We start from the raw sequence: 21,944 nt of genomic DNA on the forward strand, positions 1-21,944 counted from the left end.
TAGGCACCTGCTCCTTCAGAGGGAGTGTAACCCCAAGTGAAGGCCATATCCCCTCCATGCAGTCTAGGGAACCACCCACTATCAGTGCCTCAGTCTTGTCTGAATTGAGCTCCAGGTTATTGGCTCTCATTTAGTTCATTACTGAGGCAAGACATCAGTCTAGCACATTTATTGCCACACTTGAAGATGTAAAGAAGAGAGAGTTATGTGTTGTCAGCATGTGGTTAGATTCTTATATTTACCTTTCTTTAAAATCCACATATTTTCTGTTATAAAATAACTTTTCTCCTGACAATTTGGCATGGATTTTATAGAAAAAGAACTATTTCTAGGATATAGAGATAATGTCTATGTAGCACAGCTAATTACACTTCCTTTCTTATTTTCTTGCCTGCCAGATTTTTCAAAGTAACTTCAAGATGTTTTATGATCCAAAGTAATTTTATTAGAAAACCAGGGTAATTATAAGGTTCTCATATTTTCAAAAGTTATGGTATCTGAAGGAGCAATAAGACTCAGTAGCAAACACTAACGTTCATAAAAGCAAAAATATCCTATTTGTTTTGCTCAATTATTCCCAAGTTCTCTGTGTGTAGAATCCAGTGCATGTAGGTGAAAATTCTGCAGTCACGTTACCAGATTCCCACCCACACCCCAGACATCAACTGCATTATTTTGGCATATGCACATTGGATTTTGTGCACATAGGCACATTTGGATGTGTCATCCCTGCATGGATAACACATGGTGGGTTAATATCATGACCCCCAAACCAGGATCCGTGCACTGCTCCAAGGAAGACTCATGAGGAAAGGATGCAAGTTGCCCCATTCAGAAAGGAACCTCCAGCACCTTTTCCCAGTCTAGGGACATGACCTTTCACCATCCCCAGACTCCAGGAATGAGTATTGAATGGGATCTCCATTTTCCCAGCTTCGTAAAAATCACAGTCATAGAACTGGACAAGAGTCCTTTAAAGAGTACATCCAGCTACTTTGAGGAGGTGGGGCCAACTGCAGAACAGGTGTTCACCCTTCATAAGTCTTTAGCTCTTTAATGAGGCAACAACCCTTCTATTACTAACAGTAAGGGGAGAACTACACCAGTAGACCTGTCTGGGATGTTTCTGTGGTCCTGATAAAACCTGTCTGAATCTGCATGTGTTTTGCCAAATCAAGACTGGAAAACCTTTAATTTATGTGATGTGACTCTGTTTACAGTGGCCTATACATGATGTAAACATATTAATTAAATCTACTGCCACTTCCTCTATGAACTCACAGCCTGAGCAAAACAGAATAGCATGATGGCAGGTATGCTCATACTCCCCTCCATGCAATGTACTATTTTGGGGGGAGGGAAGCACCATTCAAGACATCCCATTTTCATTGAAGGAACTGATTTATGCAAAATATAGTTCCTAACTGATCATATTCATACTCTGCTCATGGGTTTTCACACGTTGGTACCCTCCAGATGTTGTTGGACTACAGCTCCCTTCAGCCAGTATGGGCATTTGTCAGGGATGTCTATGTAACTCACAATTAAGTGAGATCTTACATGGTCAGGATAATGCAGGATAATCTTCCATCTCAGAAAAATATTCAGAGCTTTTTTTCCGCAACAGCTCAGCTAGATATGCTGGAGTACCAGTGCACACATTTGTGTGAATCTTTCTCTTATACATGTGCTTGTGCATAGCGCTAATTTGGGGGAATTAGCAATACTGCTCTTGGGATCCCTACTGGAGATTATGGAGTGCTGCAGATGGAATTATGTTGGCTACAAATATCTAACTTTGGGAGATTTAGCAATGCCAAATAAAAACCAATGTCAATACGATTGCGCTGGAAAGTTAGCAATTGCCATAATGGAGTGGCAATTGTAATTGTTATAAAAATAATAAAATGGTTTAAGAGTAAAAATAATGGCTTTTATAATTTGACATGCTCTTACAGAAATATACATAGTAAAAAGGGTTAACAGTACATTACACAGGCTACCCATGCCATGTTGCCTGGACCATACACTTACTTTTTATTTTAGAGATAGCGAAGGAGAAGGCTCAAGATGGAGAATTGCTTTGTTCAGAGAGGCAAGATCAGGAAAATAAGGAAGCTGGCCGAAGATGCTAATATTTGCATGTCCTGTAGTAATAGAACAGGGAGACAAAAAGATGGATTTTCACTATAATCTAGAGGAGCACCATTGTTAATGGATTGATCATTTGAGAGTCAGATGCAGTTCCTTTTGTATTGTTAAGAGAGGCCAGAGTATGGATTTCCTTACTTGAAGGAAACAATTGTCCACCTTCTCCAAAAACCAAGGGATCCCCTCATCCACCAAAACCCTGAAAAGGTTAGGGTATCCTCCCCTTTACTTTTTAATTTGGGTGTTGTTGAGCCCTCTTAGACTAATACAAAAACAGAAAAATCTTCCTTTTAGAAAGACCCTGACTGCAGTATCTCTACAGAGGACCCCTGATTAATTTTGATGAAGTAACAAGAAAGTAACAAAAACAGTTCAGAAGCAAGAGGAATGTATGTGAGGGTGTGGGAGAGGTAGCAATAATTTAGCTAAAGTTAAAAGGAAGACAGCTCTCACACCCAACCATGGGGGTAGAGTGTCTGAAAAACTGCACCCAGTTTTAATTTTTTCAGGAAACTTCATCTGGATCTGAAAAGAGCTGGGCTGAGCATGAGTGTCATTATATAGCATAATACATAGGTGATGAGTTTTCCTGGGTCAGCCCGAGACATATAAGTTAAATTTCCCACCACAGGACTTAAAGCACAGTCACAAGGTTGTTTCTGCCAGTCACATCTTATAGTGGGTTGACCTCATCCTGGCTGAAAGTAACTGACCTTGGACTCGTTTGAAAAACAGAATGTCTGGTAAAATCAAGACAGGGTATTAATTCACTCACAAGGAATGAAGGAAAAATTATAGATGTTGCTTGCATTAGATGTAGCATTGGATTAGATGTGGGTTACAGGCATCAATTGGCAGGTGTGACACTGCCCACTGGTGAGCATGCTGAGTCACCCAGTCTTCGTCCCAACTTTGTTGGTAAATGAATTCTGATCATCTGCTACTTTCTCAGCCCGTGACTATATTGCGAAGATACATGAAGGCTCAACTGACCCTTCCTGCTATTTGGGAAATCTTAGGCTGGTGTGGAGCATCAGTCACTCCTTCCTAAAGGTGCATGGGACGCGTTAAGGCACAGGTGCTCAATGGCACATGCTCCTATTCCTGTTTTCCCTGCAGAAAGATGTGGGAAACATTAGTCACTATTGGCTAATGGAGGTAAAGGAGCAAGGAGCACCTTCAGGCAGCATCAACCAGCATTGCTTCTGGCTTTTGTTTCCTTGGGAAATGTGAGGTAGAGGAACATGCACTGTTGGGCACTGCTACTTGAGGGTGCCTCGTGCTCCTTTACCTCCCAGCAGCATTTCCCTGAGATAACACAATGAATATTTTTGCCTCTATGAACCTTAGTGTTTCCTCCTCTCTTACTGCTCCTTGAATTACCATAACTTTTGAAAATATGAGAAACTTATAATTACCTTGGTTTTCTAATCAAATTACTTTGGACCATAAAACATCTTAAAGTTACTTTTAAAAATCTGTCAGGCAAGAGAATAAGAAAGTGTAATTAGCTGTGCTATGCAGAAATTACCTCCATATCCTGGAAATAGTTATTTCTCTATAAATCTATACTAAAGTGTCAAAAAAAGTTGATGGGTTTTTAAAATAAAATTTAACAGAAAGTATGTAGATATTAAAGAAAGCTAAATGAAATGCTCTAACCATATGCACATTTTATTTAGGTGCACATATTACTTATACAAATACACTTGTTTAAATAATAAAAACGAAACAGTGATTTTAGAGACCCTAAGAATTGTAAAAAGGGGAAAAGATACTTAAATTCCCACCTCCCAATACAGCACCAGATTATATTCCCAGATTCTGCAAAGAGACCATTTTCTCCGCCTTAGAGGTGTGTAAATGAGTCTCGTTCAGGTCACCAATCTGTTTTAGTGAGGGTGTCCCATACTTTTAACCTGATATCAAAAACCACATGAAGATCACTTAATCTAAAAATGGGCTAAAGAGACATAAAAATCTCTAAACTCTGTCACATTCCTGATGGTACAATGGGGCCTTAGAGTCCTTACTGACTCCAAAATTACTATTTTTATTTGTTTTAAAGATTAATTTTGAGCAGTCCAAAACTGAGGAGTATTTTATTTTTACGAAATGGGACAGACCCAATATCTACCAAAGGATTGCTTCTGAATTTGATGCCTGGGAGAAGTGTCTGCCCCATTTCCTAAAAACAAATAAAAAATCCCAAACATATTTCTATAAAACAGCCTTTCCAATCCCATGTCATCCAGATATTTTGGACAACAACTCCCATTAGCTCCCAACCACGTTTGATCAATGGTCAAGGGCTATTGGTGTTGAAGTACAAAACCCCTGAAGGACACCAGTTGGGGGAGGCTGCTGTAGAATAAGTGAACGGTAGCTAAATAAATGGACAGTATGTACCCTTTAAACATTATAAACTTGTCAATGTAACACTAGAATTTGATTCAATAGATAATCTGTGGCGGGATGGCTTACCTGACCATTGGCCATCATCCCTGACCATTGGCCAAGTTGGCTGGCTTTGATGGGAGTTCATTTGTTTATTTTAAATATTTCTATCCCACCCTTCTACCTCACAATGAGGCGCTCAGGACAGCTCACAATACAATCATAAACAGTAAATAAAAACACAAACAAACATTAAAATAGATAAAAATAAGTAAGATATAGTTAACAATTAAGGGGAGCGATATTAAAAGGAGGGACTAAAGAGGTAAAACTCAAAACAGGGAAAAATAAAATCAGTTTCAGGCTACACACTGAGTCCCTCTCAAACGCTCTACGGAACAAGATGGTTTTCAGAAGTCTCCAAAACACCATCAGGAAGGGAGCAGAGTGGGCTATTACATGCAAGGATTACAGCATGCTAGATTAAACTTTTACTACAATTTAACCATTGCTGAAACCTACACAGGCTACCTAAACTCCAACAGCCCACTAGTTAATGCTGCTTACATTTTCAGATGCCCTAACCATATTGCATGTTCATTTGCGAGTGAAGGGGCGAAATAAGACAAGGACACATCAGCTTGGGTTGAACAAGGGCCACTTTATTAAACTATACAAAAACACCTTTTAAAGTGACCTGCAGAGGGAAACCTAGGTGCAGAACTATCTATAAGCAAACATCTTGCCATACAGCTCATGGGCGACCAGCCCCTGCTTGGGACAAGGGCAAGCCCCATCTGCTTACCCCTTCTGCCAGCCACACCCAGTAGGTGAGTAGGGGGGCCTTCTCAGGTCACCACCCCCCGGGGCCGCACAACCCTCGGGTGGATGAGTTAAGTTGGCCCCAAAAGCAGCCCATATCCTGCCCTCAAGCCACAAAGCTCTGACAGACAGGCCTCTGGAACCGCCAATCACCTCCAAAGGTGCCTAAGGGGGCCACCGAGCTGTCCTTACCTATTTCCCTTCCCGCACCTTCCCGCCACAAAAAGGGGACAAATCTCTATTTAGTCTCCTTTTACCCACTGCCGAGAAGCACCTCTCGCAGACACCTCTGCAGGTCTGCCAAAAAGACGTTACCTGCGCCAGACAGGTGAACGCCATTGGCCCTGTACAGTTCACCCATCCAATGCTGAATGCAGGGTGTGAAATAGCCAACCTCCCCTGCCCCAGAATAGCCAACTGAATTGGCCGGTTGACCTTCTTCGCGCTTGGTCCATCCCTATCGGGCTCCAGACACCATGCCAAACCCTTCGCGGGAGTATGTCTGACCAAAGCAGATGTACCCAAGGCCGACATTGCCTTATTAACTGCATGCCATGCATGCTTGCCAAACTGAGGGCCATGCCCTTTCGTTGCAACTGAGGGCCATGCCCTTAAGTAACCGAGGTCATTGTTGCCTCCTGAACTGCATGTCTGCACATGCCTGCCAAACTGAGGGCCATGCCCTTAAGTAACCGAGGCCATCGTTGCCTCCTGAACTGCATGTCCGCACATGCCTGCCAAACTGAGGGCCATGCCCTTCCGTTGCCTCCTGAATTGCATGTCCACACATGCCTGCTAAACTGAGGGCCATGCCCTTCTGTTGCCTCACCAACTGCATGTCCGCACATGCCTGCCAAACTGAGGGCCATGCCCTTCCGTTGCCTCGCCAACTGCATGTCCGCACATGCCTGCCAAACTGAGGACCATGCCCTTAGGTAACCGAGGCCATCGTTGCGTCCCGAACTGCATGTCTGCACATGCCCGCCACCTGAGGGCCTTGCCTCAAATACTGAGGTCATTCCCAACTTGGGGAATGACCACCACATGCGGAGATGTCCGCACTGAACCAAGCTGGAACAAAGTGGGTAGGAGCCCGTCCCAAAGTATTCCTTGCCAGCCAAGCCACCACACTGCAGCCCATTGACTGAGGCCTAACTGTAAGCCCAGGATAGGGTGCGCAGCTGCTCCATTCCTGTCCAGCAACATTGCCGGTCCATCAATGTTATACAGGTACAACTCCCTTCCATGGAGACATCTGATTGCTGGAGGGCCCATCGAGACAAATCTTCCTTGGATCCGGCCACCACCTCACCTATCCTAAAAGCTCCAAACACCAGCATAAGGGCTGCCGCCTGGAATAGTCTGGCTTCATAGCTTGAGGAGCATACTGTTTTTCACTGGCCCACCATACTCAATAAAATGTCCCGTGAGAAAGGGCAACGGGGATCGAGGGTGGCAGGGTGTTCTCTCGCCCACCCAGCTAACATATGGCGGACTCTGAAGTCCCTGGAATAAGTGGGAAAATCATCTGCCTTTACCTCGAAGTGCTTGGACTGAGAGGCCCAGTCTCCAGCCATTCACTAGGCAATCCCAGCAGGTGACTCACTGAATAGTCCACTCTGGTGCATAGCCCTTGCCGGCCCAGAAGTCCTGGGAAAAACCCCTCCTGCATTCTGATAGCTGTTGAGCATGCTGGGGCAACAGACCGGCTTATGGCCATCTTTGACTCTGATCCCCAATCTCCACAGCTGAGTCTACCTTACCATGCCCCAAAAGAAAACATTAAAATCTGGGCGCTAGAGAACAAAGGAACAGACAAGGGCCATAACCCTACCTAAAATGGACGGGAGAGTTCCCAAGCCTCACTGCCTATAAGTCCAAGCCTGCAGCCAGCACAAAACCCCCGATGCATCCACGGACTTCCAGTTCTACCTCCCAGCCCTACCTAGAGATGCTATGGACCTTCAGCCTGCAGTTCAGATGCTCTAGCCCTGAGCTATGTCACGTAATTCTACAGCAAGTTAGTTAGTTCTTCCCCAGGAGTGTGGGAAAACTAGACCAAATGATTTGGGCAAGAATATAAAATGTAACCTGCAGTTTGGCTCTAATTTCTTGATCAATATTTGATCACAACAAGCATTAAATTATTATACAGCCACAAACCTGAACCTGTAGTAAGGCTGTGGAAGCCCTGCTACGACCTCATAAACCACCGGAAAAGACCTCTAATACCTGGAGGGCAGACAAGAAACACTTTCTTGGCCTAACTGGCATGAAACCCTTACTGACTGACCACATGAGTATGATTGGTGGTGAATTAGGTGGTATGCCCAGGAAGTTTAACACCGGGCAAGATGGTCCATTGACACAGCCATTAAGATGAACCAGTTACATAGCCATTCCATAATCTGTGACATCAGGTGTTAACATGCATCTATTTTTTTTTTTTTACCCTCTCATCCCAACAGCCCCTTCAAGGAAGGAGCTGAAGCGCTCCATGCGAGAATAGAGCAGCCCATATGTAATGCTCTACCTCATAGAATTGACTGAAAAGGCAAAAACCCAGCAGCTATAAATCCCCTTGTATCCCCACAGTAGATGAAAAAACAGATTAGATGTCATACTTTCCCATAGGCAGTGCATTAACTAACTGGTAGAAAGCCATTACTGATCGCCATTGTGTCTATGCCCAAGACAAATTTAAGAGTGCAGGCCCTTAAGGCAAGCCCCGAGACTACAATATGGGATCCAGAAACTGAAAGAAAACCCCATAACAAAACAAACCTCTCCAGGAACTGGGCAGTCTGCAAGCAAGGTCCCAGTACCTCGAGCTTAACAGGGGAGGGACGCTTTCCTTGAGCAGCTACTGCTGGGTGCTTCTCCTCACCGCTGTGACGGCCACTGGCCTCATATTTCCCTGTTTCACATAAAGAAAGGAAATCATTTATGAGTAAGCACACTTTCCCAGCCACCATTTTAGTGCAGCTAACCCAGTCCCCCAAAGCACAGATACTGGGGATATGGCGCTGCCACCCATATTTGGCCCACTGCAGCGGCCTCCTCCTTGTAGGCCTCCAAACACCTATCATAATAGATGTCCAAAATGCAAAATTAACATCCTATATCCCTTTCTAGTAAATGATATCATAAATCCAAGAGCAGCAGATGCTGAGGATGTGTTGCTGTCACCAATATGTGGCTGCACTATAGCAGGTTTTCCAACACATATCAAAATAGATGAGCCAATGCAACAGTTGCACGCTATATGTAATTCCAGGTAATGATATCAGAAGCCCTAACTAAAATGTAATTTCAGGTAATGATGTTTCGTTGTTGGTGCCACAATCCTCAGTAAAGGGGGGAAGAGTCTGCCTGGACCTTAAAAGGCAGCCCATGTCAATAAGAGTCTAAGATCCTGTAATATGAGGGATCTCTATTAGGCAAATCGGGCTTTCCTCTTTATTCCTATTCCCCAATCAATATGATTACCATCTGCTAAACTTTCCATTCCTAACTAGATTCAGGTAAATGCCTCTTCTGCCTCAGAGTGAACAAATAGCCTGAAATTAACACTTGGAATGCAAAAGGACCACTCACTTAAGATAGAGCGATTTAGACATTTTCTAGCAAACTGTTATCTCCGCCCTTATTATCATATAACTGTGAAAGGCCCAAAGGCTAAAAAGGCTCACTAGGCCCCACCAATATACTAGTATGTAGTATAATAATCATATAATTAAGTACTTCAAACCTCATACATGCCCGGGCCTAGCAAGACGTCGTACCTATGCATAGGCCTAGCAAGAAGTCATAAGCCTCATGAAAGGGCTCTGCCATCACATCATGCATCCACCCTGTAATAATATAATAAAGAACCAACCTGTGTATATCATCAGGGGGGGAAGCTGAACCTGTTGGGGGGAGAGTGCTCAGAGGGAACTTAAACTAGAAGGATTAGACACAATTTATTTTGTTCGTCCCTTTTATTCTGATTTATTTTTAATTTCCCTTTATGTGCATGAGTCTGTCTCTAACCAGTGTATTAGCATGACTATATTTAATTTTGTTTGTATATCCAGTATAGTCTCATTTATTTTTAAACTTCCTGTGTCTTTCTTTTAACCAGCAGCAGCACTAACGTGGCGCTGCTCAATAAAAAGCCTCAATCAACCCCTCCACAACTGCTAGGTGGGGGGGGTATCGGATGCGCCACTGCTAGGCCCTGCTACGAGGCCCACTGGTCAGGCCCCTTTACGAGGCCTGCCCCAGTCGCAGCCACGTTGCAACGCTACCACCCACAGCTGTTGGGGCTCCCAAAACCCCCTCTGGGGGTAACCAATTAGGCCTAATAGGCCCAACCAAGGGTGGGGGACCTATTAAATTGGTCCACCCCCGGAGACTAATGAATCCTGAAGGTTTTCAAAGGGCTCTGGGGGGTTTTCCGGCTGACAGGACTGGCGCTCCTGTTGAAGCTCTGGTTGATCTGTGGAATGCAGAGATGACCCGGGCTGTTGACACGATCGCTCCTATGCGCCCTCTCCTGTGCAGAGCTCATACAGCTCCTTGGTACACTCCAGAGCTGAGAGTGATGAAGCAAGATAGGAGGCGGCTTGAGCGGAGATGGAGGCGAACTCCCGACGGATGCAATTATGCACTGGTTAGTGCTTCTACCAAGCTATATGTAAGAGCGAGGGCGGCTAAAAAACAACATTTTGCTGCCACCATCAATTCATCTCTCTGCCGCCCAGCGGAGCTTTTCAGAGTTGTCCGCGGGCTACTTCAGTTACGCCCGCAGGACACGGTAGAACCATCGGTGGCTCGCTGTAATGAGTTTGCTGAGCACTTCCAGCATAAGATCTCATGCATCTGCCGGGACTTAGACTCTCAATTTATAGCAGCTGATCCTAACGAGGTGTCCAGAGCACAGTCTTGTCATGTTTTATTGGATGAGTTTCAGTTGGTTCAGCTCGAGGACGTGGACAAGGTGCTTGGACTGGTGCATGCAACCACTTCGATACTTGATCCGTGCCCCTCTTGGCTAATAAAAACTAGCAGGGAAGGAACAATTGGCTGGGCCAAGGAAGTGATAAATGCCTCTTTACGAGAGGGGGTGGTCCCTGACTGTCTGAAAGAGGCGGTGGTGAGACCACTCCTGAAAAAACCTTCCTTGGACCCAGAAAGTTTCAACAGCTACAGACCAGTAGCAAATGTTCCGTTCCTGGGCAAGATCTTGGAATGTGTGTTTGCCAGCCAGCTCCAGGCGCTATTGGATGAAACCGATTATCTAGATCCATTTCAATTGGGTTTTAGGCCTGGTTTTGGCACTGAGACAGCCTTGGTCGCCCTGTATGATGACCTATGTCGGGAGAGGGACAGAGGGAGTGTAACTCTGTTGATTCTCCTTGATCTCTCATCGGCTTTTGATACCATCGACCATGGTATCCTTCTGGGGAGGCTTGCGGAGTTGGGAGTTGGAGGTACTGCTTGGCTGTGGTTCCGCTCCCACTTGGCGGGTCGTCTCCAGAAGGTAGTGCTTGGGGAACATTGCTCGGCTCCGTGGGCTCTCAAATGTGGGGTTCCGCAGGGGTCGGTTCTGTCTCCCATGCTTTTTAACATCTACATGAAGCCGTTGGGTGCCGTCATCAGGAGTTTTGGAGTGCGTTGTCATCAGTACGCTGATGACACGCAGCTCTACTTCTCCTTTTCATCCTCCTCAGGTGAGGCTGTCGATGTGCTGAACCGTTGCCTGGCCGCGACAATGGACTGGATGAGAGCTAACAAACTGAGGCTCAATCCTGACAAGACTGAGATGCTGGTGGTGGATGGTTTCTCTGATCGGATGGTGGATATATACCCTATCCTGGATGGGGTTACACTCCCCCTAAAGGACCGGGTTCGGAGCTTGGGAGTCGTTCTAGACTCTTCCCTTTCACTTGAGGCTCAAGTAGCCTCTGTGGCACGGAATGCGTTCTACCAACTTCGGTTGGTAGCCCAGCTACGTCCCTATCTGAGTAAGGAGGACCTTACATCGGTGGTACATGCTCTGGTAACCTCGCGTTTGGACTACTGCAATGTGCTCTACATTGGGCTGCCTTTGAAGACAGTTCGGAAGCTGCAGCTAGTGCAAAATGCGGCTGCCAGATTGTTGACAAGGACCAAGCGGTCCGATCACATAACACCTGTTCTGGCACGCTTGTACTGGCTGCCAATATGCTTCCGGGCCAGATTCAAAGTGTTGGTATTAACCTATAAAGCCTTATACGGCATGGGACCACGATATCTGTTGGAACGCCTCTCCCAATATGAACCCGCCCGCTCACTGCGTTCTGCTTCGAAGGCCCTCCTCTGGGTTCCGACTCATAGAGAGGCCCGGAGGGTGGTGACAAGATCTAGGGCCTTCTCAGTGGTGGCCCCCGAACTGTGGAACAGTCTCCCCGAGGAGGTATGCTTGGCGCCGACATTGCTATCTTTTCGGCGCCAAGTTAAAACCTTCCTCTTTCCCAATGCATTTTAACTTAAGCTATTGATTTTTCATTTGTTGTAATTGATTTTAGACTGTTTTATTGTTATATGTTTTTATTGTATTATATTGTGTATCTTAGTATTTTTGTTGTTCACCGCCCAGAGAGCTTCTGCTAGTCGGGCGGTATAAAACTTTAATAAATAAATAAATAAATAAACAATGCCGACTGTCCTGCAGCTTTCTCTGCTATGTCCCTCATCATCCTCTCGTCGCTCGTTGAAAGAGGAGGTAGGAGGGGCGGCCTGGCCTTAAATAGGCCCATGGCCCCTCCCCTCCCTGCCGCACGTCACGCACACATAACGCTGCGACACACGACGTTGCCCTTAACGAAGATGGCCGCAGCAGCATCGCTCCCTCCTCGCAACTATGCCCCGCTTATCCATGCTGCGCAGGTAAGTGGGGCTTCATTTAGGAAAAGACGTAAGAGCCCTGTTAGATTAAACCAAAGGATCATCTGCTCCAGTATCCTGTACTCACAGTGGCCAACCAAAAGCTTATGGGAAGCCCTCAAGCAGGACCTCAGTGCAGTAGCACTCTTGTTATTCTCAGTAACTGGTATTCAGAAGTATATAGTCTACAACACTGGTGGTAGTACATCGTCACCATATCTAGTAGCCACTGATAGTCTTATCCTCCTTATTTTGTTTAATCCCTTTTTAAAGCCATCAAAATTGGTGGCCATCACTATATCCCATGGGAGCCAATTCCACAGCTTAATTAAAACCATAGCTACCACTCCAGAGGTGAAATCCAGGAAATGGACTCCTGTAGTCTTAGAGGCAGATCAGCAGAAGTCAGTCTGGTGCCCAGGAAAGAAGAGTCAGGAGCACTCAGATAAAAAATTAAAGAAAAACGTTGAGAATTAAATAGTGCCACATTCTTAATAACGGGGGGAGGGATTGAATAAACCAATCAATGAACTGGAAAAGGAAAACAATTGGATCATGCTGGGGAGCAGAGATGCTTTGCTACGTGTTTTAGGGTGAGGCTGAAGACTTCACTGTTTAGTGCCAGAAGTACTATTGTTTCTATGACCTTACTAAAAGTGGTATTTATTTACTTAGCATATTTCTAATCAGAGCTTGGAAGCAATTCGTTACAAGTAATGAATTACTTGTAAGTCATTATTTGTTTGAGAAACAAGTGGGCAATTCCTTTTCATTTTGATTGTAATAGAACTAGGAGTAATTTTATTACTTTTGTGGAGTAATTGTAATGTTTCCAGCATTACTTTTCGGCATTACTTGGAGGGTGGGAGCAGGGGAAATCTTCTGCTCCTCTGATTTGTGGATGAAAATCATGTGCCTCAAACTGGCCTTCTGTGCAGCATCACTCTTCCCTCGTGCTCTGTGGGTGGGTTGGAGGCGATGAGAGAGGAGGTGGAGAGTGAGATGGGGTGGAGTGGAGAAAACAATTGTTTAAAAAAATGGATGGTGGTGGTGAAGAATCGAGTGGAGGGAAAAAGGAGCCGGAGGGCAAGAACATAACATGGATAAAGGAGAAGGAGGCAGCAGCAGAATGGAGATAAAGAACTGTGGAGATGAAAGATGACAACGTGTGTGTGTGTGTGTGTGTGTGTGTGTGTGAATACTGTGTTTGCACTTGGTTCCACCACCCTCTCTGGCTACTGTGCTGCATTTGCAGGATTTTAACTTTTTTGCATCTCAGGGGAAAGTGTTTGCTTGAGTGAGTGTCCCTTAGTTGGTGGCAGGGCAGGGTCCGGGAGGTGGTTAAGTGAGAGAGATTATGTTTGCTGGCTGAGGGGGAGTGCACTAGGTTTGACGTGCAAAGATCTGAGTAGTGGCCTCAGCCTCCCTACCCACCACCCTTACCAGCGGAGAGACCACTATTGCTATCTTATGAATAAAACAAATTATTCTACTACCTCTGTATGCATGTGTTTATTTTTAATGTTGTTTCAGGCTACTTAGACATGCAGCAGCCAAGGCCAGTGACTTGTAGGCATTTTTTCAAAAAAGTAACTGAAATGTAATTGTCATGATTACTTTTCAGAAAAAGTAATCAGTTACTTTCAGAGCAATTGTAATTGTAACAGTAATTACTACTTTTTTGGGCCATGTAATTTGTTGTTGTTATGTGCCTTCAAGTCGATTATGACTTATGGCGATCCTATGAATCAGTGACCTCCAAGAGCATCTGTCATGAACCACCCTGTTTAGATCTTGTAAGTTTAGGTCTGTGGCTTCCTTTATGGAATCAGTCCATCTCTTGTTTGGCCTTCCTCTTTTTCTACTCCCTTCTGTTTTTCCCAGCATTATGGTCTTTTCTAGTGCATCATGTCTTCTCATTATGTGTCCAAAGTATGACACAAAGTTTCATCATTTTAGCTTCTGGTTTAATTTGTTCAAACACCCAATTATTTGTCTTTTTCGCAGTCCATGGTATGCACAAAGCTCTCCTCCAACACCACATTTCAAATGAGTTGATTTTTCTCTTATCCGTTTTTTTCCCTGTCCAATTTTCACATCCATACATAGAGATCAGGAATACCATGGTCTGGAGACTACCCGGAAGTGAGTGCTCAGCTGGTGACTGTCTCTGAGAGATCTCTGCCTCAGAGGAAGCTTTTTTCAGTTTAAAAGCCAGCCAAGAGGAAACTTTGACTGGCTTAAATGTTCTCCAAGGTATAGGAGAACCGATCAGATTTTCCACAGGACTTCGTTGAGCTGTCGGCTGCTGGAATTGATCAGGAAATCCCTGAGATAAGAAGGCATGCCGATCGGCTGAAGATGGAGTCAGGACTTCCAGCAAGCTGTACTGGAAAAAAGCGAAGCGTTTTTTTTTCTTCTTAAAAAAACATCCTTAACCAGCGAGCCTACTTCTGTCTAAATCTTATCATTTGGCTTAAATTACTACAATAAAAGGGATTTGTTTACGAATCAGCAACTGAGAAATCTGGGTGAGTCATACTTTTTCTCTTTTAAATATAATTAAGGAAGAAAGAAAATGTAAACAACTTATATATTTTTTTTACGACAAAAAGCTGGCCTGAATTTGGAGTTTTAAAGTTTAAAAACGGATGAGAGGTAATTATTATTTGATGGAAATATATTTTGGACTATTTTTCTCCTTGGACTATTTCTTTTTGGACGAATCTGCTGTTCGTAATTGTTACTAATCGCTTGGTGTTGTGAACCAGAATTGTTTTGCATTCCTGGACGTAGATAAGAACTGTGCTGTGCTGGCCGGACTATAATAACAGGCCTGGAATATTAACTCTTTTGTTGGTGGAGGAAAAAAGAAAGAAATAGACTGCCTCTAGGTTTTGGAACAGTGGTTAATATCAGAAATTAAAGGCTTCTTTCGAAAATGACAACTAAAAAAGCAACTAAGGCCCAGGAGCGAAGAGGTTCAATTGACCCACAGGAAGGGGCTATACCCCCAGATATGTTTCAAAAAATAATGGAAGGGATTAATGATATAAAACAGGAAATGAAAACTGAATTGATAGATATAAAAGACTATATTAAAACACAAGTGAATGAGATTAAAGGGACAATTGGGCAAATAAAGGAGGATGCAAAAAATACTAAAGAAAAGGTACAAATCTTGGAGAATAGAACAGATATATTAAATCTGGAATTAGAAAAAAACTTGGACTATATGGCTGTGACTGAAATGAGAAATAAAGAACATTGTTTGAGATTCCGTGCAATCCCTGAGGAAACAGGTGAAGACATCAGAGATAAAATTGTTAATGCTTTAGTAAAATTTCTGGATTTGAATGAAGATCGGATGAAATTTGAAATAGACAAAGTTTATAGAATTAATTCCAGATATGCAACAATGAAAAAAATTCCAAGAGATGTGCTTGTTCACTTTATAAAGAAGACGACCAGAGATATGGTATTACAGCAACACTTTAAAAATACCTTTAAAATTGATGGTAAGGAAATACTGGTGATGAAAGAAATTCCTATTAGACTTTTATGTAAGAGAAAAGAATATGCTTTCTTTACAGAAAAACTTAAGCAATGCAAAATTCAATTTAGATGGGATGTTCCAGAAGGAGTGATCTTTACATTCAGACAACAGAAATATAGATTGAATACTGTTCAAAAAGCAAGGGACTTCTTGAGAAAAGCTTCAAAAGACATGGAAGAAGATAAACTCAAAGATATGGATATAATTCCTGGGAAACAAAGTCAACAAGAACATGCAGAGGAGGGGAAGGAAGATGATGGATTAAAAGGAGCATCAGGCACATTTTAAAATACACGCTTAAAGATGGATTACAAATATCTAACTTGAAATATAAATGGAGCCAACACGGCGCAGAAGAGAAAGAAAGTGTTTCATTATTTGAAAAAATTAAAATTGGATATAATTTGTTTACAAGAAACTCATATTAAGAAGAAAGATTCCAAATATTTGATTTGTAAAAATTTGGGTGAAGAATTTATTTCGGCTGGACCAAAAAACAAAATGGAGTTGTTCTTTACATTAACCCACAATTGCTTCCTAAATTGGTATTACTGGATGATAGTGGTAGATTTGTGGGGGTTGAAATTACTTTACAGGGTACAAACATTTTGATAGTGGGTATTTATGCCCCCAATGAAGATAAAACAAGGTTTTACACAGGACTTATGGAAAAATTGTCAGAGTTTTCATATGATCATTGGTGCGTCATGGGTGATTGGAATGGGGTAATCTCACCAAAAATTGATAGACTTTCTGAAAAAAATATTAAAGAGACACAGGGTAAATTACCGAAGATTTGCTTTGAACTGATGGAACATTTAGAATTGGTGGATACCTGGAGATATATAAATGATAACGCAAAGGAATTTACTTATTTTTCAGAAAGACACAAAACATTCTCGAGGATTGATATGATTTGGATGTCTAAAATTCTAGCGAAGGATATTTTTAAAATGGATATATTACCAAAAACTTTTTCGGACCACAATCCTGTGATATTAACTTTAAAAAAAAAAAATCTTGGATTTAGATGGAGACTAAATGAATCTTTATTACAGAATGACAAAGTAGTACAAGAATGTAAGAAGAAATTAAAAGAGTTTTTTGAACATAATTTACATAAAGGAACAAATGAAAATATCGTTTGGGATACAAGTAAGGCATTTATGAGGGGATATTTTATTAAATGTAACTCTGAATTAAAAAAAAAGAAACAACAGAAAATGCAATTAATTTTGGAAGAAATAAAACAAAAAGAGGAAGAATTGAAAAAGAATCCAACTAAAGTTTCTATTGTAAATCAAATTAAAATGTTACAGAAGCAAGTATCAATGCTGACAGTTAGAGAAATTGAAAGGAAACTAAATTTTGCTAAACAAAGGACTTTTGAATTTGCAAATAAACCAGGGAAATGGTTAGCATATAAATTAAGAAAAGAACGTCAAAAAATATTATTTTAAAGATACAAGAAGGAGATGAGACGCTGACAGATAATGTAAAAATCAAAAAGATTTTTCATCAATATTATTCAACATTGTACAAGTGTCAGGAAATTCCATCTGAAAAAATAGAAGAGTATATATCTAAACAGAATTTGCCTAAAATTACAGACTTTCAGAGACAAGCTATTAATGGCCCTATTACGTCAAGAGAGATATCTGAAGCTATAAACAAAATTAAATTAGGAAAGGTGCCAGGACCAGATGGGTTATCTGCAATGTATTATAAATGTTTAGAGGAAGAACTCTTGCTACCTTTACAGTCTACAATGAATTTTATTCTGCAAGAGGGAAAGATACCGGATAGTTGGAAAAATGCTAATATAACATTAATACCTAAAGAGGAGCAAGATTTAACTAAAACAAAAAATTATCGGCCAATATCTCTATTGAATAATGACTATAAAATTTTTACAATGATCTTGGCAGAAAGATTGAAAATAATATTGCAACAATTTATCCAGGAAGATCAATCAGGGTTTTTACCTAAAAGACAATTACGTGACAACGTCAGGAATGTCTTGAATGTGTTGGAATATTTAGAACAACGAAATGATAAACAAGCAGCTTTGATTTTTTTAGATGCTGAAAAAGCATTTGATAATTTGAATTGGAAATTTATGTTTCAGGTTTTGGAGCAAATGGATTTTGGAGACAATTTTATAAAATGGATTAGATCGATTTATACATCTCAGAAGGCTCAGATAATTGTTAACGGAGATTTAACGGATTCATGTGAAATACAAAAAGGTACAAGACAGGGATGTCCATTATCTCCCCTTTTATTTATTCTGGTCTTAGAAGTGCTGCTTAGAGATATAAGGCAAGATAAAAGGATTTCGGGATTAAAGATAAAAAAAGAAGAATATAAATTGAGAGCATTTGCTGATGATTTGATAATTGTACTAGAAAACCCTTTGGAAGGAATTAATGTATTGATGGACAAATTAAAAGAATTTGGACCGTTAGCAGGATTTAAGATCAACAATCAAAAAACAAAGATGTTGGTGAAAAATTTAACTTTAAGGGAACAGAAAGAGTTAATGGACAAGACAGATTTTACAATAGAGAAAAAGTTGAAATATTTAGGTATCATTATGACAAATAAAAATTCAAAGTTGTTTCATAATAATTATGAAAAATTATGGACAGAGATTAAGAAAGATTTGCTAAGATGGGATAAACTACAATTGTCATTAATGGGTAGAATATCTGTGATAAAAATGAATGTATTACCGAGAATGATGTTTTTGTTTCAAACAATACCTGTAATATCCTCTGATTTACCTTTTAAACAATGGCAAAAAGATATCTCTAAATTTGTATGGCAAGGAAAAAAACCAAGAGTTAAATTTAAACTACTACAAGATGCCAAAGAAAGAGGAGGACTGGGATTACCAAATCTGAGACTTTATTTTGCTGCCTGCTGTCTAGTCTGGATAAAGGAATGGATCTTATTGAGGAATAAAAGACTATTGGATTTGGAGGGCCATAATTTGAAGTGGGGATGGCATGGATATCTATGGTATGACAAAGTAAAAGTAAATGTAGACTTTAACAATCATTTTATAAGACGTCCTCTGTTGAAAATATGGAATAGATATAAACCAAGGTTTTATTCGAAAATACCATTATGTGTCTCAAGTCAAGAAGCGTTTTACAGAAGAGAAATGGCTGGAAAAGAGAAATGGTTAACTTATCAAGAACTATTAGAAAATGTACATGGAGAATATATAATGAAAGAGAGAGAACAACTGACAAAGGAAGGATATAGTTTTCAATGGTTTGCCTATTTACAATTGTTTGAAAGATATAAAATGGACAAGAAAATGTATGGGTTTGAAATAAGTAAATCTGATTTTGAAAAAGGATTGTGTACAAATGATGAAAATATAATTGCGAAAATGTATAAACTCTTACTGAAAATGGATATGGAGGAAGAACAAGTAAAAGAGTGTATGGTAAAGTGGGCAAAAATTTTTGGTTATAACATACAAATGGATCAATGGGAAAATATGTGGAAAAAAGGCTTGAGATTTACACTATGCTATAATCTTAAAGAAAATTTCTATAAAATGATGTACCGTTGGTACATGACTCCAGAAAAGTTGTCAAAAATGTATAGTAATGTTTCTAATGTTTGTTGGAAATGTAAACAACAAGAAGGATCATTTTATCATATGTGGTGGCTGTGTAAAAAGGCAAAATCATTTTGGGCACAGATAGGTAGGAAGATGCAAAAAATTCTAAAGATAAATATTCAGTCAAAACCAGAATTTTTTTTATTGGGTTTTATGGATAAACAAATAGAAAAGAAATATGGAAGAATAATATTATATATGATTACGGCAGCAAGATTATTACATGCACAAAAGTGGAAAATGGAATCAACACCAACAACGGAAGAATGGCTATTGAAATTAATGGACTTAGTAGAAATGGATAAATTGACATGTCTACTTAGAGAAAAATCGACAGATACATTTCTTAAGGAATGGAAGCCTCTCTTAGACTTTTTGTTGAAAGATCAAAATAAAATGATGATATTGGGATTTGACGATTAACTAAGACAGCCTATGGAGAAAAGTGATCCTGTATGTATACATTAAGGGACAGGTTTGATGTATATTATATACTTATAGCTGATCTGCGACAAATTGGAAGTCAACTATTTTATTTTATTTTTTTTGTATTGTTATGTTTTTTGACTTTGTTTTGTTTGTCTTTTGAAAAATTTGAATAAAATTTTTTTTTAAAAAAGGAATACCATGGTCTGAATGATCCTGACTTTGGTGTTCAGTGATACATCCTTGCATTTGAGGACCTTTTCTAGTTCTCTCATAGCTGCCCTCCCCAGTAGCCTTCTTCTGATTTCTTGACTATTGTCTCCATTTGGGTTAATGACTGTGCCAAGGTATTGATAATCCTTGACAAGTTCCGTGTCATTGTCAACTTTAAAGTTACATAAATCTTCTGTTGTCATTACTGTCGTCTTTTTGACGTTCAGCTGTAGTCCTGCTTTTGTGCTTTCCTCTTTAACTTTCATCAGCATTCATTTCAAATCATTACTGGTTTCTGCTAGTAGTATGGTTGCATATCTTAAATTATTGATGTTTCTCCCTCCAATTTTCACACCGCCTTCATCTTGGTCCAGTCCCGCTTTCCGTATGATATGTTCTGCATATAGATTAAACAAATCTATATTTGTCATCTTTTTGGTTGCTCAAAACATGTGTTGGCAAGAAACAAATTATTGGCTTCACAGAATTCAATAAGTCTTTCTCCTGCTTCATTTCTATCTCCTAAGCCCCATTTCCCCACAATGCCTAGTTCTTCTTTGTTCCCTACTTTTGCATTCCAGTCCCCCATGATTATCATCATATCTTGTTTTGGTGTGTGATCAATTTCCTCCTGTACGTCTGCAAAAAATCTCTCCAATTCTTCTTCTTCTGTGTTTGACGTTGGAGCGTAGACTTCGTTGATGGTTATGTTAATAGGTTTCCCATTTAATCTTATTGATATCACTCTCTCAGACCTTGCGTTGTAGCTCCTAATTGCTTTTGCTACATCACTTCTCATTATTAAAGCAACCCCGTTTCTTCTTGATTTCTCATTTCCTGCATAAAATATTTTGTAGTTGCCTGATTGAAAATGTCCCATTCCTGTCCATTTTAATTCACTCACACCAAGTATTGTAATCTTGATACGTTCCGTTTCTTCCTCGACAATTTCTAACTTTCCCTGGTTCATGCTTCTCACATTCCATGTTCCTATTGTGTGCGTCGTACAACTCCGGACTCTCCTTTCACATCTGTGTGCATCAGTCTCTGGGCTTCCTTTCAGCTTTGACCCAGCTGTGTCATTAGTCACAGCGCTACTCGTACTTGTCCTTTGTTATTCCCCAGTAGCTCGGTGAGTGCCTTCTGACTTGGGGGTCTCATCTTCCAGCAGTATCTCATGTTGCATTTTGGATACTCTGTTCATAGGGTTTTCGTGGTAAGAGGTATTCAGAGGTGGTTTACCATTGCCTTCCTCTGAGTTTGGATGCATCTTAGTCTGGTGTCTCAGCTTTGACCATTCCGCCTTGGGTGCCTCTGCTAGGAGTCTAGCCTCTTTGTCTAGACTCCTGACGGCATTGCTCTCAGCTTCTTCAACACTCTCAAACTAGGCCCCTCACCACGTTAAGGTGTGCATCCTAAAGGGGGCCATGTAATTATAACTGTAATTTATTACTTTTTTAAAGTAATCTTCCAGCTCTGATCATTACTCAGATTTACACATTCTAAAATAGTTTCACTCATTCAGAAAATGATATTTGGTTTGCTAGAAGAGTCTGGTATTGAGGAGAAAATGTCTGGCCTTATGCATGTTGGGTGAAAAGTAATATGAAGAGAAAAGAATATGGGATATGGCTGCTGGATATTACACCAAGGAAATCTTTAGCATCCTCTGGAGAACTTTGCCCCAATCCTTTGCTGAGAAGGCTTCTCACTTTGCAATTAAGTGCCTGTATAAACATTTCAGAGAATTGCCACTCTGATGGATCAAATTATAGTTACCCCTGCCCCCAAGTAAAGATGTCTTAACTGACTGTTTAACAAGGAATG

The 21,944-nt window shown here is 41.0% G+C and overlaps 1 protein-coding gene across 2 annotated transcripts in view; it reads left to right on the forward strand.

Annotated features, from left to right (window-relative positions):
• The window catches only part of CHRM3 (cholinergic receptor muscarinic 3), a 418,667-nt gene that overhangs the window by 61,672 nt on the left and 335,051 nt on the right, over positions 1–21,944 (forward strand). The gene's annotated exons all lie outside the window — the stretch shown is intronic.

This window comes from Rhineura floridana, chromosome 4, assembly GCF_030035675.1.
Source record: "Rhineura floridana isolate rRhiFlo1 chromosome 4, rRhiFlo1.hap2, whole genome shotgun sequence".
In the NCBI taxonomy this organism is placed as follows: domain Eukaryota; kingdom Metazoa; phylum Chordata; class Lepidosauria; order Squamata; family Rhineuridae; genus Rhineura; species Rhineura floridana.